Source organism: Mus caroli, unplaced genomic scaffold, assembly GCF_978045245.1.
Source record: "Mus caroli unplaced genomic scaffold, Mus_caroli_1 scaffold_3, whole genome shotgun sequence".
Taxonomy (NCBI): Eukaryota; Metazoa; Chordata; class Mammalia; order Rodentia; family Muridae; genus Mus; species Mus caroli.
In genome coordinates this window covers 138269042-138292447 of record NW_028227258.1, presented here as the reverse complement: position 1 = coordinate 138292447, position 23406 = coordinate 138269042, and the positions used below count along the sequence as shown (strand labels likewise).

At 37.0% G+C, this 23406-nt stretch overlaps 1 protein-coding gene and 1 pseudogene across 4 annotated transcripts in view; both read right to left on the bottom strand.

Moving 5' to 3' along the window:
- Positions 1-23406, bottom strand: part of Naaladl2 (N-acetylated alpha-linked acidic dipeptidase like 2) — a 1298244-nt gene that overhangs the window by 9062 nt on the left and 1265776 nt on the right. The window lies entirely within an intron of this gene.
- On the bottom strand, positions 15655-19274 carry LOC110290959 (soluble lamin-associated protein of 75 kDa pseudogene; annotated as a pseudogene).

The following is a 23406-nucleotide window of genomic DNA, read 5'->3' as shown; positions in this document are numbered from 1 at the left end:
AATTATTGAAGCAGATCAAGTGAGTTTCCCTAAACTATAATTTTGTTAAATAAAAGTGAGATCTCTGAAGGGTTAAAAAAAGGAAGTAAATAATCTATAAACAAAGATCCAGTTAGGTGATAATTAGCAGAGATAAAGCTTCTTAGGAAAATCCCATGCATTATCTCCTATATAATGGAACCCACACAAAAGTTGACATCATATTATAGGCAATGGTGTTGGACTTTCATAATGGAGTGTGATCCTATCACTAGTATAATCAGCAACCTTAATGAAATCAGTAATCAAGCAGACAAACATGCATTTTATGCTCATATTATAAGACAAACTGATTAATAATTAAGTCATTTTAAAGATTAAATTAATGGATTTGTTTTATTCATATGAATCTTACTCCTTTGAATGAAACTTATGTTACTTTCATTAAAAACAAATTGAATAGAATAAAAAAAACCAAATTTTACAATATTTATAATTTTTAATCTTCTCATTATGCTCCGTTAATTTCATGTTTAATTATAATTTACTTCATTCAAACTAGTTTCCAGCATAGGAGAAAATTTTCAGATGCTATTATTAAATATTTCCACTCATAGAAATCACATGGTTAAACGTAAGCAAGATGTTGTAACATAACATTATATGGAACAATAAACATATACTTCACAAAGAACTTTCTTATCCAATGTATCATAAATACAAGTGTTTTTATTAGATTTGAACATTGAAAACAACACATGAATATCTCCAAGGCCATCACAATGGGATCAATGTGCCAGCAGTTGCTTTTCCTAAATATTGAGAATGCACAGCCTGCCTTTAAAATGACTGTAAGCATGCCATGTCAACAGAAATCTTCACTTTCACTTATGATTCAAAAAGGAGCAAGACACATTTTCCATATGCTATGCAATTCAAGTAGGAAACATGTAGCAAGATATTATGTAAGATAAATGCTCATATCCATTTCTATACAAATTGGATACAAATCAGAATAGAACTCAGGGAACTGAGATTCTAGATGAGTGTAAGTGACAAGTGCTCTTTTATCTTAATTTGAAGAAAAACTTTCAACATGAGTAGGTGCTGATATAAGCTAGTGAAGTTTATCTCTACTATAATAACGGAATACATCTTCACCTTGTTTATTATATTACTTGGAAAACAAACTGAGGATAACCAAACACTCCTACATTTTCATTCCAAGTATAATTTTGCTTAGTGACTTTCAGAAGTAGCTTATATTTTCCAATTTCTTTTTGTGTATAAAAGCTATTTAACTTCCTGCTTACATTACAAATTTCTGTATTTGCATTCTTCTCTGAAAAGCTAGCATATTATCATTTTCCTTGGAATATTTGATTAAGGCTAAACTGAAATCCAAGCTAGCTTTAGATCCATTACTTTATTTTTAGGCATTTCTTAATTCTAAAAATTTTCTTACATATTCAACCATTAACCTTATATAGAGGCCAGAGATGAGCAAAACTACTATTGTACCACTTTCATATGGAAATGCTTCACACCTTTAAAATGGTTCAATTATTTCAATGGTCCTAATGGAAGCTTTTAAACCAAGAGCTACTTGTTTTAGTATGCAATTTCACAGAAATGGAAATTCAGTCAAATATAGTTTGCAAAGCTTATAGTGTATCCAAGACCTCAAATTTCTTTCCTTTCCAATTACAGACTGATACCTTTCGTATTAACAAAAATCTGAAAATCAACTAATCGCTTGCAAAATTCACATGTAGAGCAGGAAAATGAGAGTAGAAAAGAAAGGAAAACTGTATTGCAGAAAGTTTCCATGAATACAGACTCTAGGTTACAATCAAAAGGATTTATATTCTTTAGTCTACACTGCCCATAGACAGATTTTCTTCAGTCCCATACAGAAATAATTTTCTGTAGAACAAATGATGGTGAACATTGCTCTAACTCAATAAATCACTTTCATATTTGCATAAATAAAACCTGTATCACAGTATGGCATTTACAGGTGTCAGACATAATTAAAATATTATGTAACTGAAAATGTTTTAGTATTTGTTGTTTTTAACATAATATTAATTCTATCCTCATGCTTATCTTCCATCATATGTAACTATTTGGAACTTATAAATGTAATTCATACAAATATGCTTAAGCTCCCTTTTATGCATGGAAAGAAACTTATAAAAGTAAAATGTAATGCATTATTGATGGCACTAATGAAATTATAACACACATCACTCATTTTAATGGGTCTGTTTCAATGACACATCAGGATAAGCAGGAGAGAGTTGTACCAAATCAGACAACTAATTAATAACTTCTGGCAGTGTCCCTACTCAACTGATAAATATTTACCACTCAACTTAGGCCAAAGAAATGAGTAGGAAAAATGAATCTGAGACAAATGCTTTGAAAATCTTTATGAACCATGTCCACTTGTGGGAATTAGGGAATTAGTAATGGAAAGATAAAAATGACTTCTTTTTAAATGTTTCTTGTATAAATAAATGGGCATTGGATGCACCCACTATCAACTTGAATTAACATCCATTGTACTACACTCAGTATAATAGGAACTTTTAAATTAAATCATACTAAATAATAAGTCATGTCTTTCAGAACTGATTAGGTATGCACACTAAAGCCAGAAAGAAAGTCCAGTTCAATTGTGTATGAGGGTTTCTAATTCTTTCATGGGCTGCACTAACTGCACCCCACCATGAATAGCAAATTACTGTATTAATATTGACATTAGAAAAGATCACTGAACACAGATACTCTGTCTATGAGAATTCACAAAATATGTGGCCATACTACAAAAATATTATTTAAGATAAGCTGAATATGATGTTCTCTAAAGTTATCAGGGTAATTAAGGCAATTATTAATAATGTCAAGCCATAGTTTCATTATATATCCAAAAATTTGTGGGAAGAGAAAGCTAGAGTCTGGGCTATGAACTCAGTGGTTGCTGAAGGTATCCTTTTCCATATAGTCAATCCCCAGCATCAAGAACAGAGCAGAGCACACTGAAACAAAAATATATAATTAATTCTCCTTTCTATATGTAGAGAGCTTTAAAAAATGATTTCTAACTAATCAGATAAGAGGTAACATCCACTTCACCATTTTGAACACTGGAATCTGGTCTAATCTCAATATGTGCCTCTTTTATCTTTCATTATTTTATTGAATAATTTATTTACATTTCAAATGTTGTCCCTCTTCCAAATTTACCCTCTACAAACCTCCCATCCCATTCCCCCTTTTCCTCTAAGAGAGTGCTCCCCAACCACCTACCCATTCCTGTCTCACCCTTCTAGTATTCCCCTATGCTGGGGCAAGAAAGATTAACAGGGCCAAGTGCCTTCCCTCCCACTGATGCCAGATAAAGCAATCCTCAGGTCCATATGTAGCAGGAGCCATAGATCCACCCGTGTATGCTATTTAGTTGGTAGATTTGTCCTTTTGGAACTCAAAGGGGTTGATGTTGTTCTTCCTATGGGCTTGCAATTCCCTTCAGCTCCTTCAGACCTTCTGTAACCCTTTGATTGGGGTCCCTGGGCTCAGTCCAATGGTTAGCTGTGTGTGTCTACATCTGTCTTAGTCAGGTGCTAACAGAGCCTTTCAGAGGAAAGTCCTACTGGGCTTCTGTCTGCAAGCAGTTTTTGACATCAGCAATAGTGTTCGGGTTTGGCATTGGCTGATGGGATGGATTCCCACGTGGGGCAGTCTCTGGTCAGCTTTTCCTTCAGGCTCTGTTCCAAATTTTATCCCTGTGTTTCCTTTAGACAGGAACAATGCTGGGTTAAAAATTTAGAGATAGGTGAGTGGCCCTTTTCCTCAACTGGACACCATGTATATTTACTGGGGGTGGTGTCTTCAGGTTCTATCTCACTTCTGTTTTATATTTCAGCTACTATAATACCCACCAGGTCCTAGGAGACTCTTACATCTCTGCAATCTGGGACTTTCTAGTGGTTCCCTACCCGTACCCCGCACTGCTGCATAGTTCTGTTCATCACTATTGCTCTGTGATAGTTTGAGGTCAGGAGTAGTAATTCCCACGGAGTTCTCTTACTGTTCAGAATTTCAATAACCTCGAATTTTTTGGTTTACCATATGAAATTGTAAATTGTTCTTTCCGTGTTTCTGAAGAAATATGTTGGAATCTTGATGGGGATTATGTTGTACCTATAAATTGCTTTTGGTAGGATGGCGAGTTTTATTATATTAATCCTGCCCATCCATGCGCATGGGGGTTCTTTCCATCATCTGATCTCTTTGAATTCTTTTTTCAGGGATATCAATTTCTTGTCATGCAGATCTTTTACTTGTTTGATAAGTTACTCCAAGTTATTTTATACTATTTGTGGTTAGTTTCCCTAATTTCTTTCTCAGCCCATTTTTCATTTGTATAAAGGAAGACTACTGATTTATTTGAATTAATTTCATATCTAGCCACTTTGCTGAAGTTGTTTACCAGCTGTAGAAGTTCTCTGGTACATTTTTCGAGGTCCCTTCTGTTTATTATCATATCATTTGCAAAAAGTGATACCTTGCCTTCTTTTCCAGTTTGTATCCTCTTGATCTCCTTTTTTTGTCTTATTGCTCTAGCTAGAACTTTGAGTACTATATTTAATAGGTAAGGAGAGATTTGACAGTCTTGACTTGTTCCTGATTTTAGTGGGATTGCTTCAATTATCTCTCCATTTAATTTGATATTGGCTGATGTTTTGCAGCATATTGCTTTTCTTATATTGAGGTAAAAGCCCTGGGTTCCTAGTCTTTCCAATACTTTTAACATGAAGTGAATTTGTATTTTGTCAAATGCTTTTTCAGCATCTAATGAAATGATCATGTGATTTTATCTTCTGAATTAGTTTACATAGTAGATTACATTAATGGATTTTCTTATATTGAACCACTCCTGCATCCCTTGGATGAAATCTACTTGATCATGGTGACTGATGGTTTTGATGTGTTCTTGCATTCCGTTTGCCAAGACATTATTGAATATTTTTGCATTGATATTCATTAGCAAGATAGGTCTGAATTTCTCTTTCTTTCTTGTGTCTTTGAATGGTTTAGCCATCAGAGTATCTGCAAATAGACTGAATTAGGTAGTGTTCCTTCTATTTCTATTGTATGGAATACTTTGAGGAGTGTTGTTATTCTCTCTACTTTGTAAGTCTTGCAGAATTCTACATTAAAGCCATTCTACATTGCTTTTATTGGATGGGATGTTTTGTTTTTCTATTTTCTCAGGGGATACAGAACCTTCTGACTTGCAGACTGTTGCTCTGGCTACAGCAGATATCCTGGGTGCCCTGTAGACTGCTGTCCTGGCTGCAGCAGATCTCTTGAGAGGCCTGAAGACTATGCAGTAATGAGAGAGAGGGGAAGACATCCTGATCTGTCCTCAAGAAGGTGTGACTGGACGAAAAATGGCATTCATACATGGAGGGAGGAGTTCCACATCTGCCAGTCACCTTGGGGGAAGGGGAATTATTTGAGCAGCCATCCTACCTGTTCCCATGACTGCAGCAGATCTCCTGGGAGCCCTGCAGACCTTTAGGTGGAGAGAGAGAGAAAGAGAGAGAGAGAGAGAGAGAGAGAGAGAGAGAGAGAGAGAGAGAGAGAGAGAGAGAGAGAGAGAGAGAAAGAGACTGATCTACTCTCAATATTTTTGCTTTGACAAATGTGTTATATACAGCAAGCCCAGGTCTCACCATTCTGGCAGGCTGTTTTCTTCCAAGCTGACATGCAATCAGTATTGTTTAGTCTGCTTAAGATGAGAATAGTGGGTCACAAAAGAAATGGTCATCTCAGGAGAAGACATGGTCATCTGAGGCTTGTGAGGAGTTAGCTTTAGACAACTGGGCAGGAAGAATATTGGATGCATACACACAATGAGCTATGCACAGCCCAGCCTGGCTTGTAAGCACCACACAGCTGGGTCCATTCTCCATAGCTGTACCAGAAAATTATGAACAAAGTAAATATCTCTTATTTCAATATAATAAATCTTAGGATGATTTTTGATAGGTTATTGATATATTTTGTAGTGATTGTCTTCCCTGTGAGGAAGACGATGGTTTAGTTGATACAGAAATTCATTTTCTATTCTATCATAATAATGTAGCAGAGTACAATGATACTTATAGCTTAGTAATACTAAATTTAGAGGATTGCCTGAAAAATCAAGACACTTACATAGTAGTGTGCACAAAAATCTTTATTATTTCTGTTTATTCTTAAAGTCTGTTTATAGAGTAGGGATTTGCTTCACACAAGAAACTTACTATAGCATCATAGTGGATAGAATGCCCTAACTCCTGTGATATGATGATATGACAAAGTAATGGCTTTCAGATGAATTACAGGAGTGGAGCTCCCATGGAGGAATGAATACCCATACACTTCAAATGTTCCATCTTCTTTGCACAATGCTAGGGAGCCAGGAGGAAGGTAGTCATTGGTACAATGTAAATGAATAACAACTGGAAACCTTCTGTGCTGGGACAGAAGCTTTGTATCACCTAAGCTTTAGAATTCAGAGAAATTATTATTTTTAAGTTCTTCCATTGCATGGTATTTTGTCATACATAGTCTCACATAAGAAAAACAACAAAGTATATAAGAATGGATCATCTTGCTAAGTGTAGGCTAGGAAATATATTAAAACTTTCCTGTGTGTATTATGCTAGTAAAACAATTGTGGTATGTGCAGTGATAACTAAGGTTTTTCAATAAAGCAGACTAAGTCCTGTTTCAAGGGGCTTTCTGGCTCAAAGTAGGTCTTTAAATGTGCTCTAAAATCTTTTAAAGAAGATTCCCCTCCATCACAGAGCTTGCTGGTTGTCAACAAAGGGATAAAAATGTGTCTATGCAAAAGGAATCTTCTATGAATTCAAATGAGGATATAGAAGATAGACAAAGGTTTTCATAATTCTTGGAACTCCATAGTTGGAGAGGAAACTGGTGCTGTTGAGCACTCTCCTCTCTCAAGTGTTTTTACTCTCATTTTTACAGCAACAATTTTTCCCATCTTACTTTCCATTGGGTAGATAACCTGAAAGTTATTATTTAAACCACTGCATTTCTTTCTTATTTACTTCCATTTTCCATCTCATAGATATTATCTGTCACCCACTGTAATGGGTTCTGTTGATTGCAAACGTAACAGGATTTAGAACCCCCTAGGTAAGAAGCCTCTGCAAAATCTATGACGTAGTTTCTAGACTAGATTGCATAATAATCATGCATATGAGGAATTGCCTGGACTCAATAAATTGAGGGATGAAAAAGGACCTTATCTGTGGCCAAGAGCATTTCATTCACAGGAGCCACCGGCTGAATTTTAAAAAAGGAAAATATGCTGAGAATAGTATTTATGGTTTTCTGCTTTCTGATTATAGAGAAAATGTGATCTTCACCTGCAGCCATGAATTCCCCACTGTGATGGACTGTACACTAAATATATGAACCAAAATAGCCCTGTCTTCCTTCAAGTTTGCTTTTTATAAACTGTTTTGTAATAGCAAGGAGACAAGGAGCTAATACATATTCCAAGGACAGTATCATTTTAATATTCTATGGGTTTATAATAATTAAAAGGGGATATTTCCTTTTATCTTATATTCCAAATATTCATAATTTTTGATTTTCTGGGGTTTTTTTTCCAGGTACTTTCATCACTTTTGATAGACGGTAATACTCTAGCTAATAAAACTAAAATATACAAACATTTATGTTCAAATACATTCAACTATAATGAGAAAGCTGTTTAAGGAATTTGATGCTAAAACATACTTTACAGTTTAGATATGTCTTTTTAAATAAAGTAACTAATTGAGCCAATAAATTGAATTTGTTCATTCTCCTCATCACCCCATATTAAATGATTAACATGGGTTAGTCATTGTGTTAGATAGTATGGCAATCAAAGTATGTTAAAGCCAAGCACAAAATGAATAACTTCATATGTGAATTTAACTTTTTGTTTAGATAACATGCTGTGGTGGTTTGAATGTGCCTAAAAAAAGGAAGTGGCACTATTAGGAGGTGTGGCCATGTTAGAGGAACTTTGTCACTGTGGGTGTGAGCTTTGAGACCCTCTTTCTAGCCATGTAGAAGTTATTTTGCTCCTGACTTCCTTTGAGTGAAGATGTAAATCTCTCAGCTTCTCCAGCTCAGTGCCTGCCTTGATGCTGCCTTGCTTCAACCTTGACGATAATGGACTGAACATCTGAACCTCTAAGCCAGCCTTAATTAAATATCCTCTATAAGAGTAACCTCAGTAATGGTGTCTGTTCACAGCAGTAAAACCTGACTAAAACAAATTACACACACACACACACACACACACACACACACATATATATGTATGGATATATATATATTCTTAAATCATTATGAAGAATGAAATTGAGATTTATGTTTATCTTGGGGTTATAGTATAAATTCAGGATGTAACACTTGGTTGTAAAGTTTGATAATTATTTTGGAAAAAAACTGCTCTAGGGTGAAAATGAATTGAGTGTCACTGATACCAAATATTCTTATTCACAACAAGCTCTTTAAAAATCATCAGGATATTGTGAATGTTTGCCTAACTTTAGTTGAAAGGAAAAGTACAAAAACCTATAGTGATTGACATATTAAAGCTATGGATATTGTTCTGAAGGGTCACAGGTACTTAATACGTGAATGTATTGATGCAAAAACCACTCACAAACTAGAAGATTAAGTTTTACATGTTAAAGATTTTTGGAAGATACTAATTCAGTAATTAATCTTTAATCTGAAGACATGTATGTACAAACAATTTACTATGTAATTGTTTTAAATATTTTTATTTATTTATTTATTTCTTGTGTGTATGTATGTGTATCTACATGAGTTTATGTGCGATGGATGAGTACATGTCAGAATTTCAGGAGCCAAGGAACCTCATTTCCTCTAGAACTGTCCTTACAGAGAGTTGTGAATTGACTAGTATGGGTTCTAGTATATAAATTCAGTTCTTATGCAAGAGCAGTAAATTATTTTCTGCTAAGCCATTGTTCCATCCCATGCAATTTTTATAATACCAAAACATCTGCTTTTCAAGTACTGTAAAAATTATTTCAAAATGTAAGAATGAAAGAGACAAATTTATATCCATCATGTTAATGTTGAATATTTGGTTATATCAATAATAAATAGGTATGTCCAGATTAAAAATAAATGCTTCTAGTTATGAATATGAGCATTTTACATGTGTTGTTGTGACTGTTCTGATAGTTTATAGAAGTAATAGAAGATAATCAGAACCAGAGAAGAAAAGAAAATAAGGAAAAGAAACACCAGAGAGGTTGATCAAGACCTCCATGAAGAAAAATCTGGGTGTTGACACTTATTTGTGAGCACCCACATGGTCACCCTTACCTAAAGACCCACAAAGACAGGCTGCACTCTCTCAGTATTTGCTGTTCCACCAAGAGTCTTGATCTTCAACTCATTGGCATAACTGGGAACTACTTTTACTTACCTATTGTAATGAGATGCCTGATGAAATAAACTTAATGAAGGAAACATGTATTTTGACTCACAGACTGGGGATTAATATATCCTGTTGTCAAAAGAGTAAGTCATCTGGCCACATTGCATCTGCATTTGGAAAAGCATAAAGGAACTCACTTCACCTCCCTCTTGTTCATTCAATTTGAGATTCCAGCCTGTAGCTGCTTATATTATGAATGCTAATTATGTTTCCCCCAAAACTGTATGAGAGGGTTTGAGCTTAGCTTCTGGGAACCTGCTCCTAGTTGGTTCTGATTGGTAAATAATGATGCCAACATTGAATAGCTGAGAAGTACAGACAGAGGCAGTATTTTAGGATTTCGCAGATGTGGGACCAGGAGGAACAAGAAGGAGAGAAGACATGCTTTAGGAGAGTATGGAGAGCCGGGCAGTGGTGGCACATGCCTTTAATCCCAGCAGCTGGGAGGCAGAGGCAGGCAGACTTCTGAATTGGAGGCCAGCCTGGTCTACAGAGTGAGTTCCAGCACAGCCAGGGGTGTACAGAGGAACCTTGTTATGGGGGGAGGGGGAGAGAAGAGTATGGAGAAAAGGAGACACAGAAGTTTCTGTGGGGTAGAGAAACCAGGAGGTTGCCCCAGACTGTGGGTCAAGAAAATGTAGCTGAAACAAGTGAGTAAGAGCAGCCAAGATGGAACACAGAAATTAGTAAAGTACAAGTGGAAGTTATCAGCAGGAAAAGATTCTAGCTACATGGAGGCTAGCCAGCTGCCCAGCTGTTGTGCTGCTTAAGTAACAATAACTATGAAAACTCGTGTGTGTGTGTGTGTGTGTCTTTCATTCAGGAACATCAATCATTGAGGTGGGAAGGAACACACACCAGGATTTATTAAATAATAACTAATACAACACCAACCCATGAAACTGAGGACACATTTAGGGTGTATCTTCTCAACTCATTTGGCCTTTTCTAGAAATTCCCTCATAGACATTACTGAAAATTTGGCTCTAGAAGAATTCTAGAGTCTAGCCAATTGATGATCAATGATAACCATCACACACACATAGATATTTGCTTTGCACCTTTTAGATTTTTAAGTCCTGAGAGTATTTGAGCTTAAGTCATATGACTGTTTTCATAGAAGTTTATGGATGTGGTAAAACAGTATGGCCAGAAGCAATTTTGGGAAGAGGTTTATATATTTTTATAGTTTATAGTAGTACATCATCCATAGAAGACAGGACAGAAACTTCATAGTAGATTGAATGAGAAAGGCTATAACTGCTATAGGCTCACATGTTTAAATACTTTTCCCCCAACTAATGGAGTTGTTTCAGAAGTATTAGAAGGTACAGCCTTTTCAATGAGGTGTGCCATTGTTGGCCATTTTACAGTTTTAAAAGACTCATGCTATTTTCAATGTTGATATCTCACACAAACATGTACCACACACATGTACCACACACACACACACACACACACACACACACACACACACACAAACACTTTCCCTGCAGACATGCCTCCCCCACCCCCCAGCATGGACTCTAACACTTTGAAACCATTAGCCCAATCAAATGTTTTCTAATATAAGTTTATTTTGATAAGGTGTTTTGTCACAGTAATAGAAAAATAACCAAGACAACCAAGAAGCAGGAACTGAATCAGAGGCTATGGAAGAGTATTGCTTACTTCATTGTTCCTCATAGCTTGCTCAGCCTGCTTTCTTATTGCACGTAGGACCACAAGACCAGGAGTGGAACTCCCCACAGAGAGCTAGAACCTCCCACATCTATCATCACTCAAAACAATACACCAAAGGTTGCCTATGGGCCAGTCTGGTTAGTACATTTTTTTTCAATTATGGTTCCTTCTAAAATGGTTCTAACTTATGTCAAGTTGGTAAAACTAACCAGCAAACCTCTCTTCTAATGAAGGTACAATGTATCTGAACAAATTTTCTCACTGTGGGGCAAGATTCTGTACCTAAAAAAGAGAACCTTTATACTAGAAGGAAGTTCTGAATCAAAACTTTGAAAAGCTTTTAGAAAGAGCAGCTCACAGTCCTCTGCGTTGATGGAAAGAAAGGAAAGTATATTCCAACAGTGTTCTTCATGGCATCTGGCATCATCCTTTATATTGTTCTTCTAATGCATAGTACTTTTCTGCCGTACGCTCAATGTAAGTACTCTATAATATTCCAGCAGAGATGATTAAATCTAATGTGTATTGAAACACTCTTCAAACTGATTAGTGGGCTGGGGAGATGCCTCTTGCTATGAAAGCTTGAGGATCTGTGTTTAGATCTCCAAGTGTAATGTAGATCCAGGATGGGCATGGTAGCCTGACTGTGATTCCAGCCTCAGGTGACAGGACCGGGGATCTCTAGAGCAAGCTGACTTGCTAGACAAATAAAATCTGCAAGTTCTGTGTTTCACTGAGTCCATTCTTGATTATAATAATATGTATGTAGTAGTGATCAAGGAGGGATGATTCTAGACATGGACCTTGAGCTTCCATATGCATATATACTCACACACATGAATACACATGTACAAGACACACAGATACACAAAGATCAAAAACCTTGCTGAAATGATCTAGACACTGAATTCTAGGTGCTTTACATGCCTCTATAGTTTTTTGTGCTCTGAACCTTAGCTATATCATGGCATTTACAAACTCCCCAATTCCTAGAGGTGCCTGCTATATTTACACTGTTAAAATGGTAACATTAAATATGCAGAAAATAATGACTCACATAAAAATGACCCTGAATGGCTTTTGAAGACTCAAAAGGAGTAACGATACATGAAGTATCACTGGATTATATTTATAGAGACAAATGGAAAGAGAGCTGGGAAGAGAAGGCGCTAAAGAACGATGCAGGGAAGAAAGATGCTCATTGGTTTGCAAAGGCCCATTTCTTATGCCTCTGTGAGGGAATGGAAACTAGAAAGTCTCAAGATAGTGTACCACCCATGTGATTTATACAAGCATAAGAGCTCTAATTCTCTGAATGATATGCAGAGTAAGTTCCATCATCTGAGAGCAAAGGATTATTGGTAAAGATTTAGGTTAAACTGCACTTTTAAACACCTGAACATTGACTGATTAAGCCTGTGTCATATTTACAAAGAATGGTTGTTTACCCTGCTCAATAGGATGTAGCTTCACCTTGATTTCCAATGGATAAGGTCATGAACTAAGGTTCTTATATTAGGTGAACTGGGTAGTTTTTTTTTTTTAATTAGGTATTTATTTCATTTACATTTCCAATGCTATCCCAAAAGTCCCCCACCCACACCCACACCCACCCACTCCCACTTCTTGGCCCTAGCATTCCCCTGTACTAAGGCATATAAAGTTTGCAAGAACAATGGGCCTCTCTTTCCACTGATGGCTGACTAGGTCATCTTCTGATACATATGCAGCTAGAGACATGAGCTCTGGGGGGTACTGGTTAGTTCATATGGTTGTTCCACCTATAGGGTTGCAGACCCCTTCAGTTCCTTGGTTACTTTCTCTAGCTTCTCCATTGGGGGCCCTGTGATCCATCCAATAACTGACTCTGAGCATCCACTTCTGTGTTTGCTAGGCCCAGGCATAGTATCACAAGAGACAGCTATATCTGGGTCCTTTCAGCAAAATCTTGTTAGTGTATGCAATGGTATCAACGTTTGGAAGCTGATTATGGGATGGATCCCCGGATATGGCAGTCTCTAGATGGTCCATCCTTTTGTCTCAGCTCCAAACTTTGTCTCTGTAACTCCAAAAGTTGTCAGTATTTAATAGACATTTCCGTACAAGCCCTGCTTCTCTATAATTTATCAGTCCATCTTCTTAGTATCCATGCATGGGTTTATCAGTAATTGGTCATGTTTCCAAAATCAACAAAATTAAGATAAAAGTTATCATTTGTTTGTTTTTTCTGTTTCAGGTGGAATCTTCCCAGTAACTCCTAAATTTTATACACTAAATCCTTTGGATACTCTGGTCCTAATATCTGAATTAATTGAATCACTACTACATTTTTCATTTACTAATCATACTAGACTCTATTTTGTACAAAATGAGCAAATCTATTCTTAAATAACTTAAACTACAAAATAACTAAATACGTGTTTATTTTACTTAATAACCATATTTTAGAGATACTTGAGAATCTGTTTCCCAAGATCTAAGTGTTAAGAATTAAAAATCAAATACCTGTATTGTCATTGACTTCTTCAATTAATGGAAAGTTCCTTATCTGAAACCTTATTTCTTAAATTCTAATACTTAATTCATGAAAAAAAAAGTGCATGTGCCTCTGGGTTGGACCCTTTGGAATTGTAGACGAAAGCTGAGAGGAAAGATGTAATGGATTCTTGAAATAGGCATGTTGGTACATGTCACTTGATATTTATTCCTCACTCAGTGAATATTCTGGCAGACACATTAGTCCAGTATCCCCAAACTAATATCATTCAGTGAACTGACTGGTATGCAAAGATCAAGACCTCTTGGAGCAGAATATGTCCTCAGCCTAAATTATACAAGTGTCAGCGAGTCTGTGAGATAATCTTACAACATCACTAAATATTTCATAATTGTAAAGTTATAAATGAAATATTTAAGATACAGGACTTTGTTATTTTTAGCACATAATATGCAAGAACATTTACATTTTGATAGCAACAAAAGAAATAACATAGTTGCATCCTTCACTCAATCAGAAAGAGGGAGTGGGATTAAAAATGTGGTTTTTGGTGAATCTCTTTTCTAACCTCAAAAAACAGGAAATGTTGGGTAATTTTTTTCAGAGAACTTGAAAATCATTTTTCAATTCCCAAATGCAGATGAGGTACATTTAAAACAAAGCTATTGCTACTGTTCAACAGCTGTGAATAAATAATGTCTTTGAAGCTAAGCTACACATGCTCTGCCCTCCTGTGGCTTTGTGAGCACATAAAGCATCAGGTTCAGAGAAGCCTTATGCCTGTCCGCCTGTGGGAACTTGTTCTTGTTCATGCTTGCTATTTTTATTTTTATTACTTGTATATACATTTTAAGATTTATACATGTATACACATATTTATGCATGAATACCTGTTCACATTTATATATAATGTATATATAAATTTGTATATGTCATATAGGTATATGTATACAAAAACAGATACAGTAACTTAATACATACACACATATACACATACTGTTTATATTGAAGTATAATAAACTATGAGGGAAATGTATAAATCTATTTTCTCCTCCAAAACCAATAGCAAACTAACAGTTGATTATTCTACTGCAAAGTACAGAATTCAATGGTGATGAAAAAATCAATAAAATTAAATCCAGTCCAAACTAAGCAAATGTATTTTGTTCTGAGAGACAAAGAACTGGTTATGTTGATGCTTTAAATTCAGCAAAATAAGAAGTGATCAGCAAAGATCCTTATATCCAGAGGCTGTAGACATTTCTCTCTGATGTCTGTCTTGGTCTTGGTGCTTCTCTTCAATTCTCACATTCTCTTTTTCTATTCTAAGAGTAATCTTCAAATCTTTTTATATTATTATTAGATACTCTTTTTAAGGGAGCATTACATTTATTCTTTTTATTAGATATTTAGTTTATTTACATTTCAAATGGTGTCCACTTTCCTTGTTTCCACTCTGAAAAGCCCCATCCCCTACTCCATCTATACCTGCTTCCTGGCCCTGGCATTCCCCTACCCTGGGGAGTAGAGCCTTTATAGGACCTGCTAGATACTCTTTTTTTTTTTTTTTTTTTTTAGGATTTTTAAAATATTTTTTATTACATATTTTCCTCAATTACATTTCCAATGCTAACTCAAAAGTCCCCCATACCCTCCCCCCCCCACTTCCCTACCCACCCATTCCCATTTTTGGCCCTGGTGTTCCCCTGTACTGGGGCATATAAAGTTTGCGTGTCCAATGGGCCTCTCTGTCCAGTGATGGCCGACTAGGCCATCTTTTGATACATATGCAGCTAGAGTCAAGAGCTCCGGAATACTGGTTACTTCATAATGTTGTTGCACCTACAGGGTGCAGATCTCTTTAGCAAGGAAAGCCATTCCATGTGCAAGGCATTCTGAGCCATAACAAATTGATATCATAATGCTCACAGCATCAGGCCAAACAGAAACATACAGAGCCAATAAAGGCTAAGACGCCTTCATCTACGTTCTTCATCTATGGAAGGTAGAACAGAACACGTCTTGTAAATTTTTTTAGCATAAACATTTTTTTTCAGTTTTTAAAACCTATTAGCAACATTAAACATGATAGAAGTAGAAAAAATCTCTTATGAAGTCCTCTATGAAAGGAAATTGTGACAAATTCCTGATGAGACAGAAACCTTTCCATCTCCAAGGGAAACTATGCAGCATAACTGTGGCTTCATGGAATGAATTGGGAAGTATTCCTTCTGTTTCTATTTTGTTAAATAGTTTGAAGACTATTGGTATTCGGTCTTCTTTGAAGGTCTGATAGAACTCTGCACTAAATTATCTGGTCCTGAGCTTTCTTTGGTTGGGAGACTTTTAATGACTGCTTCTATGGGATATTATGGGACTGTCTAGGTGATTTATCTGATCTTGATATTACTTTATTATTTGGTATCTGTCTAGAAAATTGTCCATTTCATCTAGGTTTTCCATTTTTGTTGAGTATAGGCTTTTGTAGTAGGATCTGATGATTTTTTAAAAATTTCCTCAGTTTCTGTTGTTATATCTCCCTTTTCTTTCTTTTTTTAATTATATATTTTCTTTATATACATTTCAAATTTCAAATGCTATCTCAAAAGTTCCCTATACCCTCCCTACGCCCAGCTCCCCTACCAAGGATCCATCCCATAATCAGCCACCAAACCCAGACACTATTGCATATGCCAGCAAGATTTTGATGAAGGGACCCTGGTATAGCTGTCTCATATGAGGCTATCCCAGTGCCTGGCAAATACAGAAGTGGATGTTCACAGTCATCTATAAGATGGAACACAGGGCCCCCAATGGAGAAGCTAGAGAAAGCACCCAAGGAACTGAAGGGGTCTGCAACCCTATAGGTGGAACAGCAATATATCTCCCTGTTCATTTCTGATTTTTTTTTTTTTTTATTTTGGATACTGTCTTTGTGCCATCTGGGTAGTCTGGCTAAGGCTTTATCTGTCTTGTTGGTTTTCTCAAAGAACCTGATTTTGTTGATTCTTTGTATAGTTCTTTTTTTTTTTTTTTTTCTACTTGGTTGATTTCAGCTCTGAGTTTGATTATTTCCTCTTGGGTGTATTTGCTTCTTTTTGTTCTAGAGCTTCCCAATATTTTGTTAAGCTGTTAGTGCATGCTCTCTCCAGTTTCTTTTTTAAAAATAGTTTTTTAAACATTTTATTCACTTCACACATTTTACTTATATTTATCTTTAATATAGATATTTTATTGCAATGTACCATCTAATTGTCTCCATCTAAAATTCTTTAAATAAATAACAGAATTTTTTTGAGTAAATAATTTGACATCTAAAATGACAAAGCCATAAATCAATAAGTAATTGAATTGAATGGTTAGTAGGAAAAAAGGTCTAATTTTATTATAAAATATATAATCTTGGTTTCTATCAGATGCCAATAAAGGGCTGCGGAGATGTCTCAGTAGAGAACTTGTAAAGTACACATAAAGTCCTGGGCTCCACCCCCTTGTATTGTATAAGCTAGGTATTATGGTGAAAGCCTGTAATCCCGTACCTCAGGAGGTAGAGGCAGAAGGAAATGGTCATTTAACAACTTTCCAACCATATAAAATCCTCCTTCAAAAACTGAAAAGTAAATTCAAAGACACTTTGTTATTTCCCCTTTTTCAAAAGGGTTTTGCCACATAGGACAAACTAGCCTCAGAGTCTCAGCAATCTCAGCCTCCCATGTCTGGGATTGCAGGAATGAGTCTGATCTGAAGGTGACATGTTTATGAAGAGTTCTGTTGATTCTGTTAGTAGCCAACTCTCTGGAATAACTGATTGTATTATTTATGGTTATTACTAACTTAAAAATTATATCCAGTATCCTAGGTAAAGTGGATTAATTATAAAGTATTAGGATTTTTTTTTTTTTTAGAAAAACAGATGTTAAGCTTCAGCATTAGTAAAACTTATTCTACCAGACTCAAAGGTGATGATAATGAATCTTTCAGATAACACAGTGACTAGACTACTCTGTATTTGCACAATGGAAGATGCCATGGGTGAGTTTATTTCAACTTCTTATTAAGGCTCTAAATAACCCTGTTGAGATGGTGACAGTCCTGGGAAGCCTGACAGGTCATCTTGTAGCAGAAGCTAGACACAAACCCTTACTAGGACACCTGCTGTACCACATACAGCAGCTCTTACTTCAGGACTAGATACCCACAGTATAGAAACAACAATACATGAAACATTGTGAATGAAAAGCATGTGTTTCTCACTTGCTTACTGTAGTCACAGGTGAAGTCTGGGAAAAATTGTCATCTTCAGCTTGGGAACTATTAAATTCAGAATCCTGAAAATGCTTTCTAATCTTTAATCACTTTAGATGGCTGCTCTGAGTATGCGTGGAAACAGGAGTCTTTTTCTGGACCTTCAGAAGTGCTAGCAAAGGCATGTTTTAGGGAATGGATCTGCAGTTCACTAGATTGAGTGTCTTTCATTCCAGGTTCATATCCTCATACAGCGGCAAGACTATGTTCTCCAGAAACAGGTCTTCTGACTTCATATTGAGAAATGTCTGAAACTTTAAAAGCCTCTCTCTGTAATTCTGGGGTGACTAGTATTTGCTGATGACAGTGACCCACATCTTCAACTTCCCATAGAAGTTCATGATCTTCTGGATATGTTTCAAAGTATTGTTTGGAAGGTATATGCATGAGAGAAGACAGTAGATACCATAAGGTGAGTGCATCTTCTGTAAAGGCATCAACAAAATCTTCCAGCATTTGAAGCCCCAAATCCTTTCCTCTATATATCTTCCTTATAAGCATTGTATTAAGAACTGGAAGTTGGTAATTCTGAGTAAGAAATGAGGCACATAAGCTTCTTGTAGGCTTACCTGAATAAAACCCAACGACCTCTCCTTTCTTCCATAGAATGTTAGCATAGTTGGCACTGCTATGACAAAGGAGTGGGATTTCATTTCTCTCCATTTCCTGTTTTCTATAAATAATTTGATTGAGAACATACAGAACCACTTTCTCCAAGAGTGCTCTCCTGCTTCAGCCTCGCTCTAGAATATTCAGATGTTTTCATAATATCATCAGTGCCCTACCATTGACCAACCACGTAAAGTGCCAGAGTTGTAAGGGAATCCTCAGGTGCAAAGAGATCAAGAAATTTCTGAGTCTGATTACCACCACAGAGAGCTACAAAGCTCACATTTGTCAAGCTAACTGGAATCATAATATGGAGACTAGAACAGCACTCTGGATTTTCAAGGTTGCCAGACCTTAAGTTGGAATGGTAATCCTCAGCAGAATTTTCCAGTTCCTCCTGTGTATATTTATCCAGCAAATCCACAGGGAATGCCATTCTCTCAGCCACACCGTAGGGGTCCAAAGGCAGAGCAAGAATGACTGAGTAGCATGAACAGCTCTTCAGAATCATGCAGCTACTATCCCTCAACTGGATTGATGCCAGCCAGAGCCCAGTTTCTTTTGGGGAGGAGTTTTCCTCTTAGTACTGCTTTCATTGTGTCCCATAAGTTTGGGTTTGTTGTGATTTCAAATCTTAACTTAGCAAAAATATGATAAACAACCTCAGCAAAGTGTCTGGGTATAAAATTAAACAAATCAGTAGCCTTTCTTTTAAAAAAATGATAAAGAAATTAGGGAACCAACTACCTTCACAAGAGCCATAAATAGTATAAAATGTCTTGAAGTAACTCTTTTTTTTTAATTTTATTTTTTATTACATCTTTTCCTCAATTACATTTCCAATGCTATCCCAAAATACCCTTCCCCCCACTTCCCTACCCACCCATTCCCAGTTTTTTTTTTTTTTTTTTTTTTTTTTTTTGGCCCTGGCGTTCCCCTGTACTGGGGCATATAAAGTTTGCATGTCCAATGGGTCTCTCTTTCCAGTGATGGCCAACTAGGCCATCTTTTGATACATATGTAGCTAGAGTCAAGAGCTCCTGGGTACTGGTTAGTTCATAATGTTGTTCCACCCATAGGGTTGCGGATTTCTTCAGCTCCTATGGTACTTCCTCCAGCTCCTCCATTGGGGGCCCTGTGATCCATCCACTAGCTGACTGTGAGCCTCCACTTCTGTGTTTGCCAGGCCCCGGCATCGTCTCACAAAAGACAGCTATATCTGGGTCCTTTCAGCAAAATCTTGCTAGTGTATGCAATGGTGTCAGCGTTTGGAAGCTGATTATGGGGTGGATCCCTGGATACGGCAGTCTCTAGATGGTCCATTCTTTCGTCACAGCTCCAAACTTTGTCTCTGTAACTCCTTCCATGGGTGTTCTGTTCCCAATTCTAGGAGGGGCATAGTGTCCACACTTCAGTCTTCATTCTTCTTGAGTTTCATGTGTTTAGCAAACTGTATCTTATATCTTGGGTATCCTAAGTGTGATGGTTTGTATATCCTTGGACCAGGGAGTGGCACCATCTGAAGGTGTGGCCTTGTTGGAATAGGTGTGACCTGGTTGGAATGGGTGTGTCACTGTGGGTGTGGGTATAAGATCCTCACCCTAGTTGCCTGGAAGTCAGTCTTCCACTAGCAGCCTTTGGATGAAGACATAGAACTCTCAGCTCCTCCTGCGCCATGTCTGCCTGGATACTGCCATGCTCTTACCTTGATAATAATGGACTGAACCTCTGAACCTGTAAGCCAGCCCCAATTAAATGTTGTTTTTTATAAGACTTGCCTTGGTCATGGTGTCTGTTCACAGCAGTAAAACCCTGACTAATACAGAAGTTGGTACCAGGAGTGGGGTATTGCTGTGATAGGACTGACCATGCTTTTATTTGAAAGAATGTGGATTTTGGGACTTTGGATTTGGAAAGCAGTGGAATGTTTTAAATGGGGCTTAATGGATCATCCTAGTAGGAATATGGAAGACTTTGTTGCTGGGAGTGATTTGAACTGTGTTGACCTGGCCCAAGTGATTTCAGAGGAGAAGAATTTCAAAATGTGGCATAAAGACTGTTTTTGTGGTATTTTGGTGAAGAATGTGGCTACTTTTTGCCCTTGTCTGAAAAGTTTGCCTGAGGCTAAGGTGAAGAGACTTGGATTAATTGCATTGACAAAAGAAGTTTCAAAAAAGCCCAGCAGAGACTTTGTTCTCCGGTTAAGTCTTATGAAGAGAAGTTTGAACAAGCATAGCAAGCTTAGAAAGGAAAAATATAAAATATATGGTTCGAGTATTAAAGGAGTACCAGGAAGTGAAATGGAGCAAAATCTTGTGTTCTAGGAGATAACAGATTAAGGGAGTGGGACCTTGGGGCAAGATTCTACCCAGCTTAATTAGATCCAGGCATGGTGGTACACACCTTTAATCCCATGAGGCAAGTATGCTGATCTCTGCATTCAAGGTCAATCTACAGAGCAAGAACCAGGATAGCCAAGCTTAGGCAGTGAAGGATTTAGAAAACATAAAGCCAGAGTTAATTTAATAGTACAAGGGGATCATGTTCTAGATCCTGTAAGCAGCAGAACTTGGCAGCTTGTGGCAGAACATGTGGCTCTGCCTCTAGAGTTAAGAATGGAAGGAACTACTGGGACAATTGATGCTGGTTAGCTGGAGCTAAGACATTAGCAATGATTAAGAAGAGACCAGCATCACTGAAATTGATGAAATTGAAATCTGGAAATTGTTTTCTGAGAGCACAAAGAAGCTGTGTTCCAGAGATACCCAAAGTTGTACCTCATGCTGCGGCTGGACTTGGTAATGTGTAAGAGTCACTCAGGTGGTATTGCTTGTGAAGGAATGAAGGGATCATGGAGAGAAGCTGATGCTTAGCACTGTGAGAGGCCAGGGAAGGCCATTGGAGAAGGTGAAGCCTCAGCTGCAGTTGATGGCCCAGGACTGAAGGGGTCATGCAAAGGATTTGAGGCTTGGCAACCTGAAGAGAGCCTATGAGAGGCTATTGGTGAAGCCTAGTTAGAGTGGAACACCCCAGTGTATTGGAGATGTCAGTACCATGGGATGATCACCTAGAACAGCAGCCTTAGTGGAGTGGATCAACCTGAGCTTAGAGTGCTACAGAGGACAGAGCTGGAAAAGTGATGCCAGCCCTTAGGAGGAGTCCAAAAGATCAAGTGGAATCCCAGACACTGAAACAAGAAGCTGTAACATTGAAATTGCCTTGGAGACTCAAAGATGTTAAAGATGCCAGAGCCATGGGATACATGCTGAGGAAAGCTGCTAACAGATTTTGCTATCCTAGGTTTTTTGTTATTCCAGATGAATTTGCAGATTGCACTTTCTAATTCGTTGAAGAATTGAGTTGGAATTTTGATGGGGATTGCATTGAATAGGTAGATTGCTTTTGGCAAGATAGCCATTTTTACAATGTTGATCCTGCCAATCCATGAGCATGGGAGATCTTTCCATCTCCTGAGATCTTCTTTAATTTCTTTCTTCAGAGACTTGAAGTTTTTATTATACAGATCTTTCACTTGCTTAGTTAGAGTCACACCAAGATATTTTATATTATTTGTGACTACTAAGAAGGGTGTTGTTTCCCTAATTTCTTTTCAGCCTGTTTATTCTTTGTGTAGAGAAAGGCCATTGACATGTTTGAGTTAATTTTATATCCAGCTACTTCACAGAAGCTCTTTCTCAGGTTTAGGAATTCTCTGGTGGAATTTTTAGGGTCACTTATATATACTATCATATCATCTGCAAAAAGTGATATTTTGATTTCATCTTTTCCAATTTGTATCCCCTTGATCTCCTTTTGTTGTCGAATTGCTCTGGCTAGGACTTCAAGTACAATGTTGAATAGGTATGGGGAGAGTGGACAGCCTTGTCTAGTCCCTGATTTTATTGGGATTGCTTCAAGCTTCTCACCATTTATTTTGATGTTGGCTACTGGTTTGTTGTAGATTGCTTTTATCATGTTTAGATATGGGCCTTGAATTCCTGATCTTTCCAAGACTTTTATCATGAATGGGTGTTGGATCTTGTGGAATGCTTTTTCTGCATCTAACGAGATGACCATGTGGTTTTTGTCTTTGAGTTTGTTTATATAATTGATTACGTTGATGGATTTCCATATATTAAAACATCCCTGCATCCCTGGAATAAAACCTACTTGGTCAGGATGGATGATTGCTTTAATGTGTTCTTGGATTCGGTTAGCGAGAATTTTATTGAGTATGTTTGCATCAATATTCATAAGGGAAATTGGTCTGAAGTTCTCTATCCTTGTTGGATCTTTCTGTGGTTTAGATATCAGAGTAATTGTGGTTTCATAGAATGAGTTGGGTAGAGTTCCTTCTACTTCTATTTTGTGGGATAGTTTGTGCAGAACTGGAATTAGATCTTCTTTGAAGGTTTGGTAGAACTCTGCACTAAACCCATCTGGTCCTGGGCTTTTTTTGGCTGGGAGACTATTAATGACTGCTTCTATTTCTTTAGGGAATTTGGGACTGATTAGCTTGTTAACTTGATCCTGATTTAACTTTGGTACCTGGTATCTGTCAGGAAATTTGTCCATTTTGTCCAGGTTTTCAAGTTTTGTTGAGTATAGCCTTTTGTAGAAGGATCTGATGGTGTTTTGGATTTCTTCAGGATCTGTTGTTATGTCTCCCTTTTCATTTCTGATTTTTTTAAATTAGGATGTTGTCCCTGTGCCCTCTAGTGAGTCTAGCTAAGGGTTTATCTATCTTGTTGATTTTCTCAAAGAACCAACC